Raw genomic sequence first — 24,864 nt, forward strand, 5'->3', positions numbered from 1 at the left:
TGGCAGGCGGGACTGAGGGACTTCCCCTACCCGCACGGTGGGAGGGCCCAGGAGCCGGGAGCCTGCCTTTCCGGACCGCCAGAGCCTACGCCCTCAGAAACACGCCCTTGGAGAGACCAGATTTGAAGCAATCGCCAGCCAGCCCGAGTGACTTGGTTTTCTGGAAGAGGGCAGGGAGGCAGCCTCAATCCATTTCGACCGTTCTGTTTGTGTTTAAGGTCGCAAGTCGATTCCTTGCTATTTAAAATATGTCTCAGTTCAGTTCAGTTCAGTCGCTCAGTCGTGTCCGACTCTTTGCGACCCCATGAACTGCAGCACGCCAGGCCTCCCTGTCCATCACCAACTCCCGGAGTTCACTCAAACTCATGTCCAAAGAGTCAGTGATGCCATCCAGCCATCTCATCCTCTGTTGTCCCCTTGTCCTCCTGCCCCCAAAATCTCCCAGCTTCAGGGTGTTTTCCAATGAGTCAACTCTTAGCATGAGGTGGCCAAAGTATTGGAGTTTCAGCTTCAGCATCAGTCCTTCCAATGAACACCCAGGACTGATCTCCTTTAGGATGGACTGGTTGGATCTCTTTGCAGTCCAAGGGACTCTCAAGAGCCTTCTCCAACACCACAGTTCAAAAGCATCAATTCTTCGGCACTCAGCTTTCTTCACAGTCCAACTCTCACATCCATACATGACCACTGGAAAAACCATAGCCTTAACTAGATGGACCTTTGTTGGCAAAGTAATGTCTCTGCTTTTGAATATGCTGTCTAGGTTAGTCATAACTTTCCTTCCAAGGAATAAGTGTCTTTTAATTTCATGGCTGAAATCACCATCTGCAGTGATTTTGGAACCCCCCAAAATAAAGTCTGACACTGTTTCCACTGTTTCCCCATCTATTTCCCACGAAGTGATGGGACCAGATGCCATGATCTTCGTTTTCTGGATGTTGAGTTTTAAGCCAACTTTTTCACTCTCCTCTTTCACTTTCATCAAGAGGCTTTTTAGTTCCTTTTCACTTTCTGCCATAAGGGTGGTGTCATCTGCATATCTGAGGTTATTGATATTTCTCCTGGCAATCTTGATTCCAGGTTGAGCATCTTCCAGCCCAGCATTTCTCATGATGTACTCTGCATAGAAGTTAAATAAGCAGGGTGACAATATACAGCCTTGACATACTCCTTTTCCTATTTGGAACCAGTCTGTTGTTCCATGTCCAGTTCTAACTGTTGCTTCCACCTGCATATAGGTTTCTCAAGAGGCAGGTCAGGTGGTCTGGTATTCCCATTTATGCCCCAACCAGTAATGCTGAAGAAGCTGAAGTTGAACAGTTCTATGAAGACCTCCAAGACCTTTTAGAACTAACATCCAAAAAAGATGTCCTTTTCATTATAGGGGACTGGAATGCAAAAGTAGGAAGTCAAGAAACACCTGGGGTAACAGGCAAATTTGGCCTTGGAATATGGAATGAAACAGGGCAAAGGCTAATCAGAGCTTTGCCAAGAGAATGCACTGGTCATAGCAAACACCCTCTTCCAACAACACAAGAGAAGACTCTACACATGGACATCACCAGACATCAACACCGAAATCAGATTGATTATATTCTTTGCAGCCAACGATGGAGAAACTCTATATAGTCAGCAAAAACAAGACCAGGAGCTGACTGTGGCTCAGACCATGAACTCCTTATTGCCAAATTCAGACTTCAATTGAAGAAAATAAGGAAAACCACTAGACCATTCAGGTATGACCTAAATAAAATCCCTTATGATTATACAGTGGAAGTGAGAAATAGATTTAAGGGACTAGATCTGGTAGATAGAGTGCCTGATGAACTATGGACGGAGGTCGTGACATTGTACAGGAGGCAGGGATCAAGACCATCCCCATGGAAAAGAAATGCAAAAAAGCAAAATGGCTGTCTGGGGAGGCCTTACAAATAGCTGTGAAAAGAAGAGAAGCAAAAAGCAAAGGAGAAAAGGAAAGATATAAGCATCTGAATGCAGAGTTCCAAAGAATAGCAAGGAGAGATAAGAAAATATGTCTAGCATCAGTGAATCATGCCTGGAAATGTCTTTGGGCATCCTGGACTCCACTGGAAGTTTTACCCATGAGGTTTCTGAGGGAAGGGTCTTGAAGCTCCAGAGCTGGCTCCTGAACTGAGGTCTATGCACCCCAATCCTGTGCTGAATGAATACAGCTTCTTGGAAACAGACCTGGTCATCAAAGCAATGGACTAGATGGGTCAAGAGGATGGGCAAGAAGGCCAGCACCACAGGCCAGACAAGAAAGGGTGATGCCTGAACCAAGGTGCCAGCTGCGGGAAAAGATAGGAAGTGACTGCTGGTTTTCCCCATGTCCTTTGAGACCCACTCAGCACCCTGCTCTGTGACTCAGGGCTGACGTTTAGGGATGACATCAACTGTCCTCTGACTTTTTGCCTGGTGTTGGCCAATGGAAGGCACCTGCAGGAGATGGATCACAGTGCTTGCAGGCTAAGTGGCTTCAGTTGTGTCCCACTCTTTGTGACCCAGTGGAATGTAGCCTGCCAGACTCCTCTGACCATGCAGATTCTCCAGGCGAGAATACTTGAATGGGTTGCCATTTCCTTCTCCAGGGGATCTTCCTGACCCAGGGATCAAACTCAGGTCTCCTGGGGCTCCTGCTCTGCAGACAGATTCTTTACCGCTGAGCCACCGATGGATCACAAGGCAGGATGTTATTCAAGACCTCCCCCTTGCAGCATCAGAGGGCCACTCTGTTAGCTGTGTCTGCATTCTTTATCTGACCACCATTTCTCCAACCCTGTGGCCTTCTCCTACACTTCTCTCTTAGTTCTGTTTCCCACCTGCTGCCTCTTCCCCTACAGACTTGGGGTTAGTTATGGCTCCCAGTACATGCATGTTCAGTGGATCTGTGGTGTCTGACTCTTTGTGACACTATGGACTATAGCCCACCAGGCTCCTCTATCCATGTCATTCTCCAGCGAAAATATTGGAGTGGGTTGTGGTGCCCTCCTCCAGGGGATCTTCCCAACCCAGGGATGGAATCCAGGTCTTCTGCATTGGCAAGTGGATGCTTTACCATTGAGCCACCTGGGAAGCCTATGGTTCCCAGAGGTTTCCTTTAACCCTGCCCACATCTTTTTAAATAGTCCCTTCATTAAATTCTCAACTATCCCCTGGATGTGCCATGCCATCGTTACCTTCCCACCTTTTTCCTACCATTCCAAGATACTATAACAGACTTTGACTTTATTGTGGCTGGGAAGGCTCATTTAAAAAAAAAAAAAAGGTGTCAAAGAAAGATGGGACTTTTAAAAGGTGAGATGTCTCCCAGACTCATCCTGATAGTTCTCAGGCTCTGGGCAGTCATCATGGTGGTCTCCCCACTGGGTTCCCCAGCCTGAGGGCATCAAAGACACTTTGAGTAGACCCAAGAATGTGGTTCAGACTACTCACAATCAACATGTTCACAAAAGGGCTGGGAGTCATCTGAGTGCAAAGCATAGTGGAGCTTTTGGATGCCTCTTAATGTAGAGACAGTCTAGACCTTCATGGGGCAAGAGCTGGTGCCCTTCCAACCGCAGCTGGGCTGCTTTTGAATGAGGCAAAATCCTCGGAACACTTAAAGAGTCTTGGGCACAGTGTCTAAAAAATGTGTTTGAGAAGGAGCTGCTGAGTGAGGCAGTTGTCAATGAGAGTCTCCAGCTGTTTCTGTAGAAAACCCAAAGAATGTTCCCTTTGGGAGGGAGAAATGAAAGGCAATAGTGAGTAGCAATTGCCCATAGCACTCATGTTAGCTGGGTTTCCTGACCATTCCTCTGACTTGTAAGGACAATCAAACTGGTTTAACTAACTTAATTTTTCCTCACCCCACCCCACCCTCTTAAACAAATCATACAGACAAAATAAAACACTGAGGAACTATCTTGACAAAATTTACTGAAAGGTAACCCCAGGAGTAGTTGTTTGCAAACAGAATTAATGTCCACTATTTGTACTGAATACAAATGAGGCCAGAACAGAAAATTTAACATGTATTTTTGGCCTTTCATCAGTTTGAAGAGGAAGGATCCTTTGTTGTTCAGAAAGCAGCCTGGGCACTAACTGCTGATCTAGGTAAGGAGCAGAGGTATAGAAGCAAAAGGAGCCTCAGAAGGCTAGACTGATGCACAAAACTCAGCTAGAGCTTATGTTGCTCTTGAAGGAAGTGGGGGAGGAAGAGAACCTGAAAAGTTTTGAGAATCAGAGTGAGAAAAATGAAGATAGAGAGTAATCTGAGTTTAAGAGAGGTTTCTGGGAGGTTTGAGACAATAAAACTAGAAATTTAGCACAGCTGCCATTCTGAATGATACTGAGAAACAGGAAAAAGGATTTTTAGATATTTTGTTATGTGTATTAAGTGGAATTCTTCTTTTGTGCTATAATATTGAGAACTTTTTCTGGCAAGTGTCAAAAATGCAAACTGATTTAACTGAAAAAAAAAATAAATAAATAGATAGCGGCAGGTATGGCTGGATCTAGGGTGCAAACAATGTTATCAAATATGGTCCTTCCCTCTCTGTTGCCTTCAAAGTGTTTATTCTCATGCAGTGATTTTTCCCCACCTCCTCACCTTTCCCCAGTGTTGAACCTATATTATCCTTATAGCTAATCATTCCAGTAGAAACAAAGTACATATTTCCTAGTAGTTCCAATAAAATCTTATTCTCACTAGCAAACTCTGGGTTATATCCTCAACCATATGCTTTAGTCCAGAGGACAAAGAATGGGGGATGAGTCATTCTCCAAAGAAAAGTCAAAGTTCTATTATCAGAAAAAAACTGTAAAGTGATAGGCAGGTGGAAAATAGAACGTGTCCACTACAAGTTCTTCTCAAAGAAACTTCAGTTAAGATTTACGTTTGCTTTTTAATTTTTTGATATTAGAATTGCGTTTCTTTTGAAAATGACATCATGTTGACATGAGAAGCATGGCAGCTGAAATGTTCTTTCAACTAAAAAAATACAGTGAAATATCTTGCTGTTCCTACAGAAAGAGGTGCCAGAAAAGATTTTTTAAATATATTTTTGTTCTGAGTTTCCATATACATACAGCCTCTATTTAAAGGCCTCTTTTCTGATCCCGGGAAATGGTTCAAATTCCTGAAAGCCTGAAGAAGTAGCTAGAGTTCCTGATTACCATTGTGAAAATACATGTTTCCCCCATCAATGCCACCACAACTTCACTCTTGGGATTAGACACAAAACCCAATACTTGTAGCACTCTGGGCTAAACAGCTAAGAATTGGTTTGCATATCCACACAGGGAGGCACACAATAACAACCCATTTCAGGAGCATTCAGATTTTCATTAACTCAAATGCTCCTCTGTACGGGAATTCTCCAGGTAAGAATACTGGAATGGGTTGCCATTTCCTTCTCCAGGGGATCTTCCTGACCCAGGGATCCAACCCCGGTCTCCTGCATTGCAAGCAGATTCTTTACCAACTGAGCCGCCAGGAAAGCCCCAAATACCTGGCACACCACCACAAACCTTGAAATATGTGCGACAACTTGCTGTCTCAAAGATCAAGCACTTGCGTTAGCCTTCAAATTGTATACAAAACAAAGGGCACCAACAATATGCAGAGCTGTCTGTTTTCCCCTCAATCAGTTCTTTCTTCATTATCATTTAGTACCCTCTTACCACATTAGCTAGTGGCTCATCTGGTAAAGAATCTACCTGCAATGCGGGAGACCTGGGTTCAATCCCTGGGATGGGAAGATCCCCTGGAGAAGGGAAAAGCTACCCACTCCAGTATTCTGGCCTGGAGAATTCCATTGACTGTATAGCCAATGGGGTCACAAAGAGTCAGACACAACTAAGCAATTTTCACTTCACCACATTTGCTGACTACACCATTTACTAGCTCTGTGCTTCAGATGCCTTATCAGAAAAAGGGACAATGATAACCTAATACACAGGGGTGTTCTGAGGATTAAATTAATTAATACATGTAAAGTGTTGAGGAGGACAATGTTGGGCACTCAGTAAGCACTAAATTAATGTTTGCTTTTATGATTACAGGGGCCCAAAAGTACATCCCTCTCCATAAGTAAAACATGTGAAAAAAAAATCTGTAGAGATCATGTCTGAAGAGAATGCTGTATAGGGAGAGTAGATGTTCATTCAGTTTCAGAGACCTTAAGGAAATTCAAATCCAGTGCTGAAAGACCCTCTATTTTTTTAAATATGAGGTAGAAATCTTGATTTATTTTCAGTTTTACCACAAGGCTTGATGGATCTTAGTTTCCCCACCAGGGATGGAACCCTGGTCCATAGCAGTGAAAACATCAAGTCCTAACCGGTGAAAACATCAAGTCCTAACCAGTGAAAACATCAAGTCCTAACCACTGCTGGACCACCAGACAATTCCCAGAAATCTTGATATTTAAAAAAATGTATTGCTTTTCTTTTCTGCTCATGGATACTGCAGAATAATCATCGTAGAAGTTTACCCCCTTCCACTGATGTTATGTCTAAATCTGAGTCTCCCAAAGAGCCCGAACAGCTGTGGAGGCTCTTCATCAGAGGACTGAGCTTTGAAACAACCGATGAGAGTCTGAGGAGCCATTTTGAACAACAGGGAGTGCTCACAGACTGCGTGGGAATGAGGGCTCCGAACCCCGAGGGCTCCAGAGGCTCCCAGTTTGTCAGGTAGGCCACTGTGGAGGAGGTGGATGCAGCCCTGAATGCAAGGCCACACAAGGTGGATCAAAGAGTTTTGGGAACCAAAGTAGGCCATCTCGAGAGAAGATTGTCAAAGACCTGCTGCCCACTTAACTGGGAAAGAGTTTTGTTGGTGGGATTAAAGAAGACACTGAAGAACATCACATAAGAGATTATTTTAAATAGTACGGGAAAATTGAAGTGATTGAAATCACAGCTGACCAAGGCAGTGGCAAAAAAAGAGGCTTTTGTAACCTTGTTGACACTGACTCCATAGACAAGATTGGCATTCAGAAACACCACGCTGTGAATGGCCACAAATGTGAAGTTAAAAAAGTCCTGTCTTAGCAAGAGATGGCTAGTGCTTCATCCAGCCAAAGAGGTCGACCTGGTTCTGGAAACTTTGGTGGCAGTCATGGATATGGTTTTGATGGAAATGACAACCTCGGTTGTGGAGGAAGCTTCAGTGGTCGAAGTGTCTTTGGTGGGAGCTGTGGTGGTGGTGGATATGGTGGCAATGGGGATGGCTATAATGGGTTTGGTAATGATGTAAGCAATTTTGGAGGTGGTGGAAGCTACAGTGATCTTGGCAATTATGACAACTGATCTTCAAATTTTGGACCCATGAAAGAAGGAAACTTTGGAGACAACAATCCTGGCCCCAGTGGTGGTGGAGGCCAGTATTTTGCCAAACCATGAGTAACTATGGCAATGACAGAAAGTTTTAATTACTGCCAGGAAACAAAGGTTAGCAGGAGAGGACAGCCAGAGAAGCGACAGGGAGGCTGCAGGTTACAACTGATTTGTGAACTTTCAGGCAAGCACAATGGTGGCAGGGTCTAGCTGCTACAAAGAAAGCGTGTTTTAGACAATACTCATGTGTATGGGCAAGTCAAAATTTATTTACAACCTGCTTTGGTGGAGAAGCTGTTGTCTTCAGAAACCTTGGTGTAGCTGAACTGACAGTTACTGTGTAGTGACCTGAAGCTCACTGTTAAGAGGGTCACCCATACAAAATATTCCATTGTGTATATCTACCATATTTTCTTCATCCATCTGTCAGTGGACATTTAGGTCTTTTCCATAACTTGGTTATTGTAAATAGTGCTGCTCTGTATGTTTAAAAAAATTTGATTGGAGTATAGTTGTTTTACAACGTGGTGTTAGTTTCTACCATACGGCATTATGAATCAGCTATACATATATATGAATGTACATATACACACACATACATATATCTCCTCTTGTGTGATTTTCCTTCCCATTGAGGTCACTGCGGAGCATTCCCTGTGCTATACAGTAGGTTCTCATTAGTTATCTATTTTATACATTGTATCAATAGTGTATATTATCAATCCCAATCTCCCAATTCATTTCACCACCACCCCTTTCCCCCTTGGTTCAGTTCAGTCACTCAGTCGTATCCAACTCTTTGCGACCCCATGGACTGCAGCACGCCAGGCCTCCCTGGCCATCACCAACTCCCAGAGTTTATTCAAACTCATGTCCATTGAGTTGGTGATGCCATCCAACCATCTCATCCTCTGTTGTCCCCTTCTCCTCCCACCTTCAATCTTTCCCAGCATCAGGGGCTTTTCAAATGAGTTAGCTCTTTGCATCAGGTGGCCAAAGTATTGGAGTTTTAGCTTCAACATCAGTCCTTCCAATGAATATTCAGGACTGATTTCCTTTAGGATGGACTGGTTAGATCTCCTTGCAGTCCAAGGGACTCTCAAGAGTTTTTTCCAACACCACAGTTCAAAAGCATCAATTCTTTGGTGCTCAGCTTTCTTTATAGTCCAACACTCACATCCATACATGACTACTGGAAAAACCATAGCCTTGACTAGATGGACCTTTGTTGACACAGTAATGTCTCTGCTTTATAATATGCTGTCTAGGTTGGTCATAACTTTTCTTCCAAGGAGCAAGCATCTTTTAATTTCATGGCTACAGTCACCATCTGCAGTGATTTTGAAGCTCCCCAAAATAAAGTCTGCTACTGTTTCTCCATCTATTTGCCATGAAGTGATGGGACCAGATGCCACGATCTTAGTTTTCTGAATTTTGAGCTTTAAGCCAACCTTTTCACTCTCCTCTTTCACTTTCATTGAGAGGCTCTTTAGTTTTTCTTTGCTTTCTGTCATAAGGGTGGTGTCATCTGGATATCTGAGGTTATTGATATTTCTCCCGGCAATCTTGATTCCAGCTTGTGTTTCTTCCAGCCCAGCATTTCTCATGATGTACTCTGCATATAAGTTAAATAAGCAGGGTGACAATGTGCAGCCTTGACGTACTCCTTTTCCTATTTGGAACCAGTCTGTTGTTCCATGTCCAGTTCTAACTGTTGCTTCCTGACCTGCATACAGATTTCTCAAGAGGCAGGTCAGGCAGTCTGGTATTGCCATCTCTTGAAGAATTTTCCATAGTGATCCACACAGTCAAAGGCTTTGGCATAGTCAATAAAGCAGAAATAGATGTTTTTCTGGAACTCTCTTGCTTTTTTGATGATCTAGCAGATGTTGGCAATTTGATCTCTGGTTCCTCTGTCTTTTCTAAAATCAGCTTGAACATCTGGAAGTTCATGGTTCAGGTATTTTTGAAGCGTAGCTTGGAGAATTCCCCCTTCATATCCATACATTTATTCTCTATGTCTGTGTCTCTATTTCTGCTTTGTGAATAAGATTGTCTATACGAATTTTTTTCAGATTCCACATATATACATTAGTATATGATATCTGCTCTTCTCTTTCTGACTTACTTCAGTCTGTTTGACCGTCTTTAGGTCCATCTGTGAAAGTGAAAGTCACTCAGTCATGTCCGACTCTTTGCAACCCCATAGACTATACAGTCCATGGAATTCTCCAGGCCAGAATACTGGAGTGGGTAGCCTTTCCCTTCTCCAGGGGATCTTCCCAACCCAGGGATGGAACCCAGGTCTCCCACATTGCAGGCAGATCGTTTACCAGCTAAGCCACGAGGGAAGCCCAAGAATACTGGAGTGGGTAGCCTATCCCTTCTCCAGTGGATCTTTCTGACCCAGGAATTAAACCGGGGTCTCCTGCATTGCAGTTGGATTCTTTACCAACCAAGCCATCAGGGAAGCCCTAGGTCCATCCATGTCTCTACAAATGACCCAATTTCACTCTTTTATATGGCTGAGTGATATATATATATGATATACATGTACCACATTTTCATCATTCATTCATCTGTCAGTGGACATTTAGGTTGTCTTCATGTCTTGGCCTTTGTGACTAGGGCTGCTATGAACATAGGGGTGCATGTATCTTTTGGAATTACAGCTTTCCTGGATATATGCCCAAAAGTGGGATTACTGGATCATATGGTAATTCTATTTATAGTTTTCTGAGGAACCTACATACTGTTTTCCACCATGGCTGCATCAACTTTCATTCCCACTAACAGTGTAGGAGGGTTCCCTTTTCTCCACATCATCTCCAGCATTTGTTATTTGTAGACTGTTTAACCATGACCATTCTGACTGGCATAAGGTGCTGTTAGGGAAACCACTGACTGGCTCACCCTGGCCAGGCAAGACAGGAACTTCTTACAGAAGTTATCTTACAACAGGAGGTCCTGGTAAGGAACTCAGAACTAGCACGCTACCACCAACAGGAAGAATTCTGGAAAGGTCAAAAGAAGAGAGGGGCACCAGTTCCTATGTCCTACAAACCTCCCAGAATTCTCCTTGCTGGAATCCATCTTTGCTGAATGATGCACGTGCCACCAGGAAGAACTCTGAGTCAGAAAGATTGGCTAGAGACAACCTGGAAACTAACCCCATCACTGTAAAACCTGAGACTGCAAGCCTTGTGGCAGAGCAGTTCTCTTGTGTTCTCTTAACCTGCTGCTGTCTACCCAGGCACCCCTTCCCAGTGAAGTCTCTTGCTTTGTCAGTGTGTTTCTTTTCACACAAGTCATTTCTGAGCATTAGAAAAGAGCCCACCCTTGGGCCCTGGAAGGGGTCTCCCGTCTTGTGACAGTACTTCATTGTAGTTTTGATTTGAAATTCTTTAATAATTAGCAATGAGTACATTTTCATGTGCCTATTGGCTATCTGCATTCCTTCTTTGGAGAAATTTCACTCTAGGTCTTCTGCCCATGTTTTGATTGGGTTGTTTCTTTGTTGTCAAGTTGTATGTTTGTATATTTTGGAAAGTCGGTCACACCATTTGCAAATATTTTCTCTCATTCTGTATATTGTCTTTTTTCATTTTTCTTTCTTATGGTTTCCTTTGCTGTGTAGAAGCTTGTACCTTTGATTAGATCCCATTTGTTTATTTTCATTTTTATTTCTAATGCTTTGGGAGACTGACCTAAGAAAACATTGGTACAATTTATGTCAGAAAATGTCTGCCAACGTAGAATCATACACTTTATTTTTAAAATTTTTAACTTATTTTATTTTGCTGCAGTGAGTCTTAATTGCAGCATGTGGGATCTTTCATTGTGGCACTCAGGCTTTTCTCTAGTTGTGGTGTGGGCTCCAAAGTGCATGGGCTCAGCAGTTGTGGCACACAGGCTTAATTGTTCCATGGCATGTAGGATCTTAGTTCCCTGACCAGGAATAGATACGTACACTTTAAAATAGTTAAAATGGTAAATGCATGATATGAATATTTGGCATAATTTTTTAAAAGTTAAGTTACAAAATGCAAATACATAAGCACTCTCTCAAACACATCCATAATCACAAGTCATAGAACCTGTAGAGGATAAGATGTGAACAAACTAAAAACTAAAAATCACATGAGGAATCATCAGTAGGGAGAGTCAAGGAGATGTAGCAGGGAAGTCATCTCTGGTCTTGATTGCTTCCTACTGGCACTATGGATCCCCTTGATGTCTGGCTGTGACTTCCAGAGGATTTCTAGCCCAAGAAATCTGCAAACATCTTTTGGCTACAAGGTCACTTTGCTGCCACCATGGTGACCTTCTGGTGAGACAAACTTGCACGATCAGTTACTTTCCATATCCCTCACAGTGCAGACAGGAGCCTCTGGATCGCTTCCACACTCTACAGGAGTATGAGAAGAGTCGGGAATGTCACCTCAGCCCCACTTTTCTGCCTTGACTCACATTCACTTTCCCTCTGCTTTGCCATCCTGTGTTGGTGCAAAGCCACCTGTGAGGCTTCCTCCTCCCTCATTCACATCAGGAGGGAAACTGAAGCTCTTTCTGCTCTTGGCTTCCGCATAGCCTTGGAATTTCTGCTGGGAAGCCTGAGGTGACAACACAAGGGTCTACCTCTTTACTCTTACTCTCCCTTTCTTCTCCTTTCTGCACTCAAGTAGCAAACTGAACTTTGACTCTATTTTTTTTCTCATTAAATTCCTTTTCCAGGAGTCCTAATCATCCCCACCCTCATGGTTAGTAGGTAACTTTGAAGGACTAGAGAGAAGGTCATATACATGGAAATGCAAAAGAGAAGAACCCGTTGTATATTATTTTACTCCTGTCCCTTCAGGCTATCTTTTCACAGCCAACAACTGTCTCCTCCCTGAGTCTGCGCTCCAGACCCCCACTTCCAGCACCCAGCATCCCCTGCAGTGAGACACACTACTCAGGCCAGGGTGGGCAGGGCTGCGGCATGGCCCACATGCACAGTTCTTACCCTGTCCTGCCTTCCACAGACCATCCACTGTGTTCTCCTTCAATCCCCCAAACATCCCTTTCTGTCTCAGCTGATTTCCCCACCATGAGGGTTTTTTTCTAATTGAGAAAATCTCTTCTCACTTTCAGCTTCCTGCCAGAGTTGCTGCTCTATTTTTTGATTCCTGCTTTCCTTTTTTCCTTTTCCTATCTAGTTGTGAAGAGATTTTTCTTGTCCTTTTAGGGGCCTGAAGTCTTCCACTAATATTCAGCAGGTGCTCTGGAGAACTGTTCCATTTGTAGATGTCCTCTTGATATGCGGTAGTCTGAATATTCTCTGACATTGCCTTTCTTTCGGATTGGAATGAAAACGGACCTTTTCCAGTCCTATGGCCACTGCTGGGTTTTCCAAATTTGCTGGTATATTGAGTGCAGCACTTTCATAGCATCATCTTTTAGGATTTGAAACAGCTCAATTGGACTTCCATCACCTCTATTAGCTTTGTTTGTAGTGATGCTTCCTAAGGCCCACTTGACTTTGTATTCCAGGATGTCTGGCTCTAGGTCAGTGATCACACCATCATGGTTATCTGGATCATGAAGAAAGATCTTTTTTTTATAGTTCTTCTGTATATTCTTGTCACCTCTTCTTAATATCTTCTGCTTCTGTTAGGTCCATACCATTTCTGTCCTTTATTGTGCCCATCTTTGCATGAAATGTTCCCTTGGTATCTCTAATTTTCTTGAAGAGATCTCTAGTCTTCCCCATTCTATTATTTTCCTCTATTTCTTTGCATTGATCACTGAGGAAGGCTTTCTTATCTCTCCTTGCTATTCTTTGGAACTCTGCATTCAGATGGGAATAGCTTTCCTTTTCTCCTTTACCTTTAGCTTCTCTTTTTTCAGCTATTTGTAAGGCCTCCTCAGACAACCATTTAGCCTTTTTGCATTTCTTTTAGTTGGGGATGGTCTTGATCACTGCCTCCTGTACAGTGTCACAAACCTCCACCCATAGTTCTTCAGGCACTCTGTCTATCAGATCTAATCCCTTGAATCTATTTGTCACTTTTGCTGTATAATTGTAAGGGATTTGATTCAGGTCATACCTGAATGGTCTAGTGGTTTTCCCTACTTTCTTCAATTGAAGTCTGAATTTGGCAATAAGGAGTTCATGATCTGAGTCACAGTCAGCTCCTGGTCTTGTTTTTGCTGACTGTATAGAGCTTCTCTATCTTTGGCTGCAAAGGATATAATCAGTCTGATTTTGGTAATGACCATCTGCTGATGTCCATGTGTAGAGTCCTTGGAAGAAAAGCTATGACAAACCTAGAGAGCATATTAAAAAGCAGAGACATTACTTTGCTGAAAGCTATGGTTTTTCCAGTAGACATACATGGATGTGAGAATTGAACCACTGAAGAATGGACCACTGAAGAATTGGTGCTTTTATACTGTGATGTTGGAGAAGACTCTTGAGAGTCCCTTGGACTGCAAGGAGATCAAACAAGTTAATCTTAAAGGAATCCTGAATCCTGAATATTCATTGGAAAGACTGATGCTGAAGCTGAGGCTCCAATACTTTGGCCACCTGATGCTAAGAACTGACTCACTAGAAAAGACTGTGATGCTGGGAAAGACTGAAGGCAGGAGGAGAAGGGGACGACAGAGGATGAGATGGTTGGATGGCATCACCGACTTGATGCACCTGAGTTAAAGCAGGCTGCAGGAGTTGGTGATGACAGGGAAGGCTGGCATGCTGCAGCCCATGGGGGTCACAGAAAGTCAGATACAACTAAGTGACTGAACTGAACTGAACTGAACTCTTGATGTAGTTGTGAGGAGAAAGGAGTTCTGGGTCCTCCTATTCCACCATCTTGACTCCTCCTCTGTGTGTTTTTTTAAATTAAATAAAATGGACTGATTTAGGCAATAAAGAGATATAATTGCTCATTTAACTGAACAGTCCAGAGTTTCCGGCCAGGCTTTAACCAAATGCTGAAATGATGAAACTAGTACTGTTTCTCTCTGCTTCTCAAATCTACATGTTTGTTGTTGGTTCCATTTTTCTCAGGTTTCTCCCCTCGTAGTTTCCAAAAGCTCCAGGAGACTGAGTCTCCAGGACCCACAGGCTTTCTTGTTCACTTGCAGGAAAGAAGAGCACATTTCCTCTTCCACTTTTGAACCAAAATCTTGAGCTTAGCCAGGGTTGTATTTGTCCTTCCCTGATCCAATCATTGTGGTGATTGAGATGATACCTTTTAGCTTAAGTTAAACACCACATCCCATGTGAAATATTCCATCCCTAAAGCAGAAGATGGGTATCAGGTTCCCCTGAAGCCCATGGATCATGGGAATAAGCAGTAGATATCATTAACCAGGAAAAAGGGAAACATGTGTTGGGTGACCAATGATAGTGATGTGGGCTACCTCCAGTGCCTACCAGATTTGATTTGACTTACCGCTCAACAAGCAATTATCAAACTAAATACTAAAAAAAAAAAAAATTGTAAAACAGAAACAACCTAATCTTAACAACTCTTCCTCATGGTACCGATCCTTTTTTGTCTCCTGCTTCTTGCTTGGGGAAATTTCTTTTAAAATAATAACCTAGTGTCTGCATTTGATACACAAAATTCCCCTATTTCCTAGGCGTCCTAGCCCACTTCTGTCTTCAGTCTCTGTCCTTGCCCTAGGACTTTGTTTGAACCCTTGGGGCTTTATGAGAAACAGGAGCCTTTGCCCAATACCCCTGGCTATGTGGGCAAGCTGTCAGTCTACATGTCCACATCTCCTTAAAAAGCATTAAAATGGTTCATAAATCACCTAAGACTGTACAGAGTTTGCTCTAATTTTCATCACATCGCTTGTTATTATTAATAATATTAATAATATCTGTAACATATGGGTCTTTCTGCTTCGATTTGACTGTGAAAATACAAAGAAAAAGAAGTGGTCTGTTGGGAGGGGGTCATCAGGATCTGAGCCCAACGGCAGTTGGGGTGGAGGGGACTCACCCGGGCTTCCTGCCTTTGCCCCCTGCCATTTCACTTTTCTCCCCTCTGAGCCCTCTCTAAACACAGGTGAAGAACAATAACCAGCCTGCCACCAAATTTTCTATATGCAAAATAACCTCTCTCTTCTCGCTTCATTAATTCTCAAAGACTTTTTCACTTTAAAACTGGAGATATAACTGCTCACACAGGGTATTTAATACCATATGTAATAATAACCAATGTGATAAAAATTAGAGCAAATTTTGCTTCAGCGGTGAGGTAGTTTATGAAACACTTTAATGATCTTTAAGGAGATGTGGACACGCAGACTGGCAGCCTGCCCACACGGCAGGTGGCGTTGGGCACGAGCTCCTGACTGGTGGGGGAGGATGGCCCGAGCTCTATTGTTAGCTCTGCTGCCCTGCAACTGTGTGACCTTGAGCAAATCAATTAACCCCTCTGGATCTACCAGTTCCTTAGCTCTAAAGAGCATGATTAAACTTGATGTTCTCTAAGCTCTCTTCACCTGCAGCATTCTAAAATGTTCAAAGAAATTGATTTTGTTTTTAACAGGTCACAAATGAGAAGTTACCAATAAAGAGTTCTTATTTTTTCTACAACAGGAAAGATCACTAAGAAACACTCATTCAGGCTGAAGGGATTAAGGAAGAGGTGGGGTGTAGACAGGTGGAGGAAAAGCTCCTGTGCAGGTCCTGACCCTCCTGAGTCTCTAGTGAGCCTCGGAGAACACCCTCACAGCCTCTGTGTGCATTTAACTCCCCATGCCCTTTGGCCTGGGGAGAGGTTGAGTATTCTAGATACATAGGATTCCCTTCTTCTGCAGCTCCTCCAGGGACCCAGTGCTCTCTCCCACCACCTCTATTTCCTAGAGGAGGGCCCTAACTAGGGGGGAAACATCCAAGGTATTGTCCCATGACAGCTAAATTAGGATGACAATTGGAAAGCTTGAAGTAACCTCCACTCCCTCTCAAAAATCTCACTAAAACAAGTGGGAAAGAGTTTTTCTGTTTTGCTTGTTTTGTTTTTATTTATTTTTGGCTGTGCTGGATCATCATTGCTGCCTACAGGCTTTGTCTAGCTGTAGTGAGTGAGCTACTCTCTACTTGCGGTGTTCGGGCTTCTCATTGCTGTTACTTTTCTTGTTGTTCAGTATGGCCTCTAGGTGCGTGGACTCAGGAATTGTGCTCAGACATGTATCCTGCAGCATATGGAATCCTCCTGGACTAGGGATCGAACCAGGTATTGAACCTGTGTCCCCTACTTTGGCCGGCAAATACTTAACCACTGGACCACCAGGAAAGGTCAGGAAAGAATTATTTATTTATTTATTTATTAAGATATGTATCTACAAGGACAAAGATAAAAGATGAGGAGACAACAACTGAATTTTATCTGAATTCAGGAAGTTAGAAAATGCCTAAACGAGCAGTAACTGGTTTCAAAGACTCTAGTAAACAGAATCTTAAATCAGTGATGTTGGAAAACAAGAAGCAGCCCAATTTACACTGCAAAACCCCAAAGCTCATAAACTGGCAGCACTAGGTATCAGTAAAGTGGGGCTGAAGTAAGGGATGGAGATAAAATGGATTGATTGAAGGTTCTTTTAAGAAGTTGCAGTTCCCCAGATTCCCCTCCCAATTCACACAGCAAGGAAACCACCTCTTCCCCACCATAGTAGGAGACTAGATGCCTTCCCTCTGAGAGCAAAGAGGAATGCTCTCTGGCGAAGGAAATCTGAGGGTCCTTGAACTGGAGGACATCAGGCCTAACTGAGGGTAGGGAGAGCCACATGGAAAGCAGGAGGGTGTGAATGTTCACATACTGAATGTTAAAACATACTGGCCCTCTTCTACATTTTAACTACCAGAATAATGGCAGCCAGGCCTGTACCGTCCAAGAGCCTGGAGGAGCCTTCTCTGAGTATTCTGATGCTCAAGAGAGAGACTTCAAAATTCTGACATAGGGATTTACTAGCCATTGGCGATGCTAGACCTCTGTACAGTGAAATAAACAACTGACAGGCCACAGTCTATGCTCTGAGAGCATCCAATCAGCTCTTTATGCCCTATCCTTAAATATGAGGAGAGGTCAAAGATCACCACACATCTGAGGAAAGCCTCAGAGAGACCAGAACAAACAGAGATAATTTTGAGGAAACAGAGTCTATCCAGGGAGGAAAAAAAAAAAAAAATTTTTAATAACCCAAATTCTCAGACAGCAGGATATTCCATCAATGAAAGAAAATATATTTATAAAAAGGAATACTCATAGAACACAACAGGAGCCTTTGAAAATTTAAAACATGGTAGTAAATTTTTTTAAATTATTATTTATTTATTTTTGGTTGTGCTGGGTCTTCGTTGCTGTTCCGGGTTTTCTCTAGTTGTGGCGATCGGGGGCTACTCTCTAGGTGTGTGGGCTTGTCATTGAGGTGGCTTCTCCTGTTGTAGAGCACAGGCTCTAGAACTCAGGATCAGTAATTATGGCACACAGGTTTAGTTACTCTGAGGCTTGTGGGATCTTTCTGGACTAGGGATCAAACCCATGTACCATGCATTGGCAGGTGGATTCTTATCCACTGTGCCACCACAGAAATCCCGAAAGCTTTTTTTTCTTAAGTTAGTAAAGACATGGAAAAGAATAGTGCCCCATGATGTGAAACAAAAGGACAAGAGGATGGAATATTGGATAGCAAACGTAAGACAATGGGAAGACCTATTCCGGAAGTACAACATCCAAATACAGAGTCCAGAAAAATAGAACAGAGAAAACAGAGGTGACGAGATAATCCTTGAAATGATTCAGGATATCCTAGAGTTTGCAAATTGAAAGAGCCTATATAGTATCCAACATGGCTTTCTAAAATAGGCCCACATGAAGGCATATCTTAGTGAAATTTCATAACCCTTGGGGGTTCCCATGTGGCACACTTAGTAAAGAATCCGCCTGTCAAAGCAGGAGACACAAGAGATGCAGGTTTTATCCCTTGGTTGGGAAGATGCCTTGGAGAAGGAAGTGGCAACCCACTCCAGTATTCTTGCCTCGGAGTCCCATGGACAGAAGAGGCAGGCTATAGTCCATGGGGTCACAAAGAGTCTAACAAGACTGAGCGCACACACACACACACACACACACACACACACACAGGGACAAGCAGAACATCTTCAAGCTTCTAGAAGGAAAATAAAAATGAAAAACATTTTGATAAAATATATAAAAACTTGAAAATGACACCAACAGAAAGATACCCCATGTTCTTGGATTGGAAGGATTAATATGAAAATGACAACACTACCCAAGGCAATCTACAGATTCAATGCAATCCCTATCAAATACCAATGACATTTTTTACAAAAGTAGAACAAATAATTTAAAAATGTACATGGAAACACAAAAGACCTCATATAGCCAAAACAATCTTGAAAAAGAAAAACAGAGCTAACGGCATCATGCTCCTTGTCTTCAAACTATGCTACAAAGGTCCAGTTATCAAGATAGTATGATACTGGCACAAAAGCAGAGACAGATCAGTAGAACAGAGTGGAGACCCCAGAAGTAAATCATGCACTTATGGCCAATTACTGTCTATGACAAAGGAGGCAAGAATATACGATAGAGAAAAGACAACCTCTTTATAAGTGGTGATGGGAAAACTGGACAGCCCCATGTTTAAAAATTCAGTTAAAACACTCTCTAACACCACATACAAAAATAAACTCAAGATGGCTTAAAGACCTAAATGTAAGACCAGAAACCATAGAAATCCTGGAGAAAAACATTGGCAGAACACCCTTTGATGTAAATCATAGCAATATTTTTTTGATTCATCTCCTAAAGCAAAGGAAATAAAGGCAAAAATAGACAAACAGGACCTAATTAAACTTAAAAGCTTTTGCACATCAAAGGAAACCACTGACAAATGAAAAGATAGCCTACTGAATGGGAGAAAAATATTTGCAAATGATATGACCAGTAAAGAGTTAATATCCAACATGTACAAACAGCTCATACACCTCAACATCAAAAAAACAAACAACCCAATTTTAAAAGTGGATAGAAGAACTAAATAGACATTTTTTTCAAAAAGGAAATGCAGATGGCCAGCCAGCACATGAAAAGATGTTCAATATCACTAGGTGTCAGGAAAATGCAAATCAAAACCACAACGAGATGTCACTTCACACCTGTCACAATGGCTATCATCAAAAAGAACACAAATAACAAATGTTGGCAAGGATATTGAGAAAAGGGAACGCTATTGTACGCTGTTGGTGGGAATGTAAATTGGTGCAGCCACTGTGAAAAACCTCCATACTGTTTTTCACAGTGACTGCATGAATTTACATTCCCACCAACAGAATTACCATATGAGCCAGCAATTCTACTCCTGGGTATACATCCAAAAACAAAAAGTGCTAATTAGAAAAGATACATGCACCCCAATGCTCTTAGCAGCATTATTTACAATAGTCAAGATATGGAGGCAACCTAACTGTCCATCAACAGATGAATGGATAAAGAAGATGTGGAATACTCAGTTCAGTTCAGTTGAGTCGCTCCGTCGTGTCCGACTCTTTTCGACCCCATGAATTGCAGCATGCCAGGCCTCCCTGTCCATCACCAACTCCCAGAGTTCACTCAGACTCACGTCCATCGAGTCAGTGATGCCATCCAGCCATCTCATCCTCTGTTGTCCCCTCCTCCTCCTGCCCCTAATCCCTCCCAGCATCAGAGTCTTTTCCAATGAGTCAACTCTTCGCATGAGGTGGCAAAGTACTGGAGTTTCAGCTTTAGCATCATTCCTTCCAAAGAAATCCCAGGGCTGATCTCCTTCAGAATGGACTGGTTGGATCTCCTTGCAGTCCAAGGGACTCTCAAGAGTCTTCTCCAACACCACAGTTCAAAAGCATCAATTCTTCGGTGCTCAGCCTTCTTCACAGTCCAACTCTCACATCCATACATGACCACAGGAAAAACCATAGCCTTGACTAGATGGACCTTTGTTGGCAAAGTAATGTCTCTGCTTTTGAATATGCTATCCATGTTAGTCATAACTTTCCTTCCAAGGAGTAAGCGTCTTTTAATTTCATGGCTGCAGTCACCATCTGCAGTGACTTTGGAGCCCAAAAAATAAAGTCTGACACTGTTTCCACTGTTTCCCCATCTATTTCCCATGAAGTGATGGGACCAGATGCCATGATCTTCATTTTCTGAATGTTGGGCTTTAAGCCAACTTTTTCACTCTCCACTTTCACTTTCTTCAAGAGGCTTTTGAGTTCCTCTTCGCTTTCTGCCATAAGGGTGGTGTCATCTGCATATCTGAGGTTATTGATATTTCCCCCGGCAATCTTGATTCCAGCTTGTGTTTCTTCCAGTCCAGCGTTTCTCATGATGTACTCTGCATCAACCATAAAAAAGAATGGGATTTTTCCATTTGCAGCAACATGAATGGACTTGGAGGGAATTATGCTAAGTGAAATAAGTCACATAGAGAAACATCATATGATATTACTTGTGTGTGGAATCTAAATAATACAGCAAACTAATGAACATAATAAAAAGAAGCAGACTGACAAGTGTATAGAACAAACTAGCAGTTACCACTGGGGAGAGGGAAAGGGGGAGAGGAAATACAGGGGTAGGGGAATAAGAGATTCAAACTATTATTTAGCAAATAAGCTACAAGGATATATTGTACAACATGGGAAACATAAGCCAATATTCTATAATAACCATAAATGGAGTATAACCTTTAAAAACTGTGAATCACTCTTTTGTAACTTATATAATATTGCACAACAAATATACTTTAATAATTGATCAATCAATCAAGAATTAGAATTCCTGGGGCTTCTTGAACAAAGCCCCTGCCATGTGCTCAGCGGTTCCAGCCAAATTTTCAGTGCTTGACTCTTTTCCTTTTTTGGTCATGCCACAGGGCTGGCAGGATCTCAGCTCCCCAACTAGGGCTTGAACCCAGGCCACAGCAGTGAAAGTGCAGAGTCTTAAGCATTGGAGCACCGGGGGATTCTCTTCAGTGCTCTACTCTTAAATATAAGTTAAAGACTGAGGACAAAAGAAAATTATAAATGATGATAGTAGAAGACTAAGTCCTGTTTAAAAGTCTAAAACTCATTCCCCTTTCCACTACATCCTGAGCAACCAGTGGGATGGATGGAGCCAGAGCTAAGGACCTGCCTGCCAGCCAACCCTTTATTTTTCCCTCAGACTTCACCTCTGCCACCCAACCTTTCATTATTCACTGCTACCACCCTTTCTCTCTCTCTCTCTCTCACCCACACACAGACACACATACACTAGCTTAATTTGAGGACATGCATCATGCTGCTTTTCTTGATAGCAAAAATTGTTAATTATGGCTCTGCCCAGGAAATAGGCAAAGATCCCAGGAGCTCAGGCCTTGACAGTAGGGAGCTGCACTTCTCTTTGGACAAAGAGTCAGACTAGACTTAGTGACAAATTCTAAATTGGTGTGAGACTTTCCGATTTCCTTGAAGCATAATGCTCCATTGATTGCAAGCTGAGTCATATATTGAATCTGCTTCTCACACTGTCAGTGGGAAGTGTAATTCCTGAATGACTCCCAGCAGACATTTATAGATTTTTCAGTCTGTTAAGTTATAAAAGATATTCGAAGTCTTTTTTTCCTGAAGACCTTTAAATAAATCTTGATCTCAACAGCAAAGCCATTGAACATAATCACATTCACACACTGGGAGTGATCTGCATGGAAGCAAGAGTTAGGTTAACGAGGATAGAAAAACAATCAAGTAAGTGTGTAAAGGAAGAATGATCAGAGGACTGAAGACTGGAGCTCCACCTTGCAGTGTGCTCTTATTTAAGAGGTAGAAGAAAGAAAACCAGCTATTTAAGGAGACAGGACAAAGATGGGAATGAGAACTTGCTTAGGGTGCCAGGACAGAAATACAAGAAAAAAAATACTTCAACACCACTCATTATTAGAGAAATACAAATGAAAACTACAATGAGGTATCACCTGACACCAGTCAAAATGGCCATCATCAAAAAATCTACAAACAAGAGATGCTGGCAAGGGTGTGGAGAAAAGGGAACCCTCTTGCACTGTTGGTGGGACTGTAAACTGATACAGCCATTATGGAGAACAGTATGGAGATTCCTTAAATATCTAGGAATAAAGCTACCACATGACCCAACAATCCCACCACTGTGCATATTCCCTGAGAAAATCATAACTGAAAATGACACATGTATCCCAGGGTTCACTGCAGCACTCTTTACAATAGCTAAGACATGGAATCAACCTAGATGCCCATTGACAGATAAAGAAATTGTGGTACATATATATGAAGGAATATTACTCAGTCATAAAAAGAATGTATTTGAGTCAGTTCTAGTGAAGTGGATGAACCTAGAGCCTATTATACAGAGTGAAATAAGTCAGAAAGAGAAAAACAAATATAGCATATTAACACACATACATGGAATCTAGGAAGATGGTACTGCTTAACCTATTTGCAGGGCAGCAATGGAGAAACAGACATAGAGAAAGACTTGTGGACACAGTGGGGGAAAGAGAGGGTGGGACGAATTGAGAGAGTAGCATGGAAACATACATTACCATAGGTAAAATAGACAGCCAGTGGGAATTTGCTGTATGATGCAGGGAGCTCAAACCCAGCGCTCTGTGACAACCTAGAGGAGTTGGATGGGGTAGGAGATGAGAGGGAGGTTGAAGAAGGAGAGGACATATGTTTACCTATGGCTGATTCATGTTGATGTATGGTAGAAACCAACACTATATGGTAAAGTAATTACCCTCCAATTAAAAATAAGTACTTTTAAAAAAAAAAGAAAAGAAAGTGCTAGGAAATTAGTGCTTTCCTATCCTTGCTGCAGCGCAACAGCCCTTAACTTAGTCAATGACTAACTAGAGTTGGTGTATAAATACCCCAGGTTCCACACCCCTTAGGATAATTCTGAGCACATGTTCTGCACAGACTCTCAGAGTTCCTGTGCAGCATTAAGTTCTAATCACAGTGGTAACTGACTTGATAGGCTACCATTTATTGCCTCTGTTCCTTTTTCTTTCTCACTTTCCTTACTGTTGCTTCCTGGCATCATCTAAAAAAGACTACAATGAGAAAAGGTCATTGATCAGATAGCCTGAAGATTCCTGAGAGATCAAGATCTGTCAAATGGAAAATGCAGAAGCAACATGAGGAATTAGAGACAGAAATAGAAAACTCTTGTCAGAAGTTTAGCTTTTAGAAGAAGGAAGGAAACGGGATGGGGGTAGTGGCATTGATGGGGCAATGTTGCTCAGTCACTCAGTCATGTCTGGATCTTTGCAACCCTATGGGCTGCAGCCCAGCAGATTCCTCTGTCCAGGAGCCTCTGTTCCTGCCTCAGTTCAGGCCATTAGCATCTCTTGCATGAACTATAATGGTCTCCTAAGTCATCTCACTGCTTTTAGTTTTGGCCCATTCAACACATTCTTCACACTCCTGCCAAATAGATTTCCTGCTGTTTAAAACATCTCCAGTCTTTGTTACATGCTTGTGTGTGTGTGTGTGGTGTGTGTGTGGTATGTGTGTGTGTGTGTGTGTGTGTGTGTGTGTGTGTGTGTGTGGTGTGGTGTGGGGAGCGGGTTATGAGAGAGGGAAAGACTCTAGAAGGATGTTCATGGAGAAAATGGTGTCAAGGACCCCAGCTTTCTGGGTCCTTTCCCATCTCCTTTTCTGTAGGTTCAAAACCAGATAATGACTCCTCCAAAGATAATGAATCTTTTCCCGGGGTCAGTCCCTGTGAACCAGGATAAAGACAGGAAAGACATCCCCTGGTATTTTTCATGTACGGATGACAGCCCCTAGTGGAGCGCCCACAGTTAAGAAGCAGAACTGAAGGAGGGTCATGATACAGACAGAAAGCTCAAGGTGCAGGAACCCTCCTAAGGTAAGCATCTTCAAGGCAAAGGCCAACTTGGCAAGACACAAGAAGGGGATCTCTTTTTTCTTAGAAAATTCTTATTTCAAAAGTTGGTTATGGACTGAGGAGGGAGACGTTCCCATCCTAGATCTCATATGGCCCAACAACAACCCCCAGACAGCGGTCTTTGACCTGAGGCTTGTATAGCTCTAGAGACACTTGAAGATTTTCTTATTTTTTTTCTGCTAAATGGCTGATGTGGGTTTGCATCCTGTCCTACCTACTATTTTACGGTTATCCTTCTCCTTCTTTACAAAAGAGAGTCACACCTGTCACTCATCCCAAATCTTACTATGGTGTACCAAAAAAGGGTGTGAGTGTATTGGGGTGGAGGAATTTGATAATTTTGTGTTGGTGCTGAGGTGAATCACTGGATTACAAAACTTTTTGTAAGCAAGGTGTTTCCTATTCTTTCTTCAATAAATTGAAGGAGGATCTAATCAAGTTATCAGCTGACAGCTAAAAGAAAATAAATTTTTATAATATATAATTCTATTATTTTGTGGCATATAACTTAGAGGAATTTGAAGCCCTGAGTGAC

The 24,864-nt window shown here is 42.4% G+C and overlaps 1 pseudogene; it reads left to right on the plus strand.

Annotated features, from left to right (window-relative positions):
* The first annotated feature begins 6,474 nt into the window (after positions 1 to 6,474).
* LOC133254796 (heterogeneous nuclear ribonucleoprotein A1-like) lies at positions 6,475 to 8,530 on the plus strand (annotated as a pseudogene).
* Positions 8,531 to 24,864: the final 16,334 nt, after the last annotated feature.

The sequence above is a fragment of the Bos javanicus genome, chromosome 1, assembly GCF_032452875.1.
Source record: "Bos javanicus breed banteng chromosome 1, ARS-OSU_banteng_1.0, whole genome shotgun sequence".
Taxonomy (NCBI): domain Eukaryota; kingdom Metazoa; phylum Chordata; class Mammalia; order Artiodactyla; family Bovidae; genus Bos; species Bos javanicus.